Genomic DNA, 2,804 nt, shown 5'->3' with positions numbered 1-2,804 from the left:
TTGGCATGGTATCATCATATCACCCGCATAGCATACGCGAAAGAGTAGAGAGGGTCACGGCAAAAACTGGACGCACTTCGTGTACAAATTGGACAAACTCTTTCCGAGTATCAGGGTTTCGGAGTCCGGAGTGGGTACTAATGTGCATCCCACCAATCAGGAAGAATCACACGGATCGTGTGTTTCTTTCTAGTTCTTGCGAGTCGTTGGATCAAAGGTGTGTTTCTTCCTAGCTCATGTGAGTCGTTGGATCGAAACTACCACAATCACTTTGTGAGCCAGACGACCCTATATATAGCCTACCTCTCACCTTCCCTGCATAAGTCTTTCAGTTCATCGACTACATACATCTTGTTGGAAATATGCCCTAGAGGCAATAATAAATTAGTTATTATTATATTTCCTTGTTCATGATAATCGTTTATTATCCATGCTAGAATTGTATTGATAGGAAACTCAGATACATGTGTGGATACACAGACAACACCATGTCCCTAGTAAGCCTCTAGTTGACTAGCTCGTTGATCAATAGATGGTTACGGTTTCCTGACCATGGACATTGGATGTCGTTGATAATGGGATCACATCATTAGGAGAATGATGTGATGGACAAGACCCAATCCTAAGCCTAGCACAGAGATCGTGTAGTTCGCATGCTAAAGCTTTTCTAATGTCAAGTATCATTTCCTTAGACCATGAGATTGTGCAACTCCCGGATACCATAGGAATACTTTGGGTGTGCCAAACGTCACAACGTAACTGGGTGGCTATAAAGGTACACTACAGGTATCTCCGAAAGTGTCTGTTGGGTTGGCACGAACCGAGACTGGGATTTGTCACTCTGTGTGACGGAGAGGTATCTCTGGGCCCACTCGGTAGGACATCATCATAATGTGCACAATGTGATCAAGGAGTTGATCACGGGATGATGTGTTACGGAACGAGTAAAGAGACTTGCCGGTAACGAGATTGAACAAGGTATCGGGATACCGACGATCGAATCTCGGGCAAGTATCGTACCGCTAGACAAAGGGAATTGTATACGGGATTGATTAAGTCCTTGACATCGTGGTTTATCCGATGAGATCATCGTGGAACATGTGGGAGACAACATGGGTATCCAGATTCCGTTGTCGGTTATTGACCGGAGAGTCATCTCGGTCATGTCTGCATGTCTCCCGAACCCGTAGGGTCTACACACTTAAGGTTCGGTGACGCTAGGGTTATAGAGATATTAGTATGCGGTAACCCGAAAGTTGTTCGGAGTCCCGGATGAGATCCCGGACGTCACGAGGAGTTCCAGAATGGTCCGGAGGTAAAGAATTATATATAGGAAGTGCTATTTCGGCCATCGGGACAAGTTTCGGGGTCACCGGTATTGTACCGGGACCATCGGAAGGGTCCCGGGGGTCCACCGGGTGGGGCCACCTACCCCGAGGGGGCACATGGGCTGTAGGGGGTGCGCCTTGGCCTATATGGGCCAAGGGCACCAGCCCCAAGAGGCCCATGCGCCAAGAGATGAGGGAAAGGAAGAGTCCTAAAGGGGGAAGGCACCTCCTAGGTGCCTTGGGGAGGTGGGACTCCTCCCTGGCCGCACCCTTCCTTGGAGGAAGGGCCAAGGCTGCGCCCCCCCTCTCCCTTGGCCCTATACATAGTGGGGGGAAGGGAGGGCAACCATACCTAAGCCCTGGCGCCTCCCTCTCCCTCCCATGACACGTCTCCCTCCTCCCGCAGCGCTTGGCGAAGCCCTGTTGGAATCCCGCTACTTCCACCACCACGCCGTCGTGCTGCTGGATCTCCATCAACCTCTCCTTTCCCCTTGCTGGATCAAGAAGGAGGAGACGTTGCTGCTTCGTACGTGTGTTGAACGCGGAGGTGCCGTCCGTTCGGCGCTAGGATCATCGGTGATTTGGATCACGACGAGTACGACTCCATCAACCCCGTTCTCTTGAACGCTTCCGCGCGCGATCTACAAGGGTATGTAGGTCCACTCCTCCCTCGTTGCTAGATGACTCCCTAGATAGATCTTGGTGACACGTAGGAAAATTTTGAATTTATGCTACGTTCCCCAGCAGTGGCATCATGAGCTAGGTTTATGCGTAGTTTCTATGCACGAGTAGAACACAAAGTAGTTGTGGGCGTTGATTTTGTTCAATATGCTTACCGTTACTAGTCCAATCTTGATTCGGTGGCATTGTGGGATGAAGCGGCCCGGACCGACCTTACACGTACTCTTACGTGAGACTGGTTCCACCGACTGACATGCACTAGTTGCATAAGGTGGCTAGCGGGTGTCTGTCTCTCCCACTTTAGTCGGATCGGATTCGATGAAAAGGGTCCTTATGAAGGGTAAATAGCAATTGGCATATCACGTTGTGGTTTTTGCGTAGGTAAGAAACGTTCTTGCTAGAAACCCATAGCAGCCACGTAAAACATGCAAACAACAATTAAAGGACGTCTAACTTGTTTTTGCAGGGTATGCTATGTGATGTGATATGGCCAAAAGGATGTGATGAATGATATATGTGATGTATGAGATTGATCATGTTCTTGTAATAGGAATCACGACTTGCATGTCGATGAGTATGACAACCGGCAGGAGCCATAGGAGTTGTCTTAATTTATTTATGACCTGCGTGTCAACATAAACGTCATGTAATTACTTTACTTTATTGCTAACCGTTAGCTGTAGTAGTAGAAGTAATAGTTGACGAGACAACTTCATGAAGACACGATGATAGAGATCATGATGATGGAGATCATGGTGTCATGCCGGTGACGATGATGATCATGGAGCCCCAAAG

This window comes from Triticum aestivum, chromosome 4A (genome assembly GCF_018294505.1).
Source record: "Triticum aestivum cultivar Chinese Spring chromosome 4A, IWGSC CS RefSeq v2.1, whole genome shotgun sequence".
NCBI classification, from domain to species: Eukaryota; Viridiplantae; Streptophyta; class Magnoliopsida; order Poales; family Poaceae; genus Triticum; species Triticum aestivum.
This window is presented reverse-complemented; position numbering follows the sequence as displayed.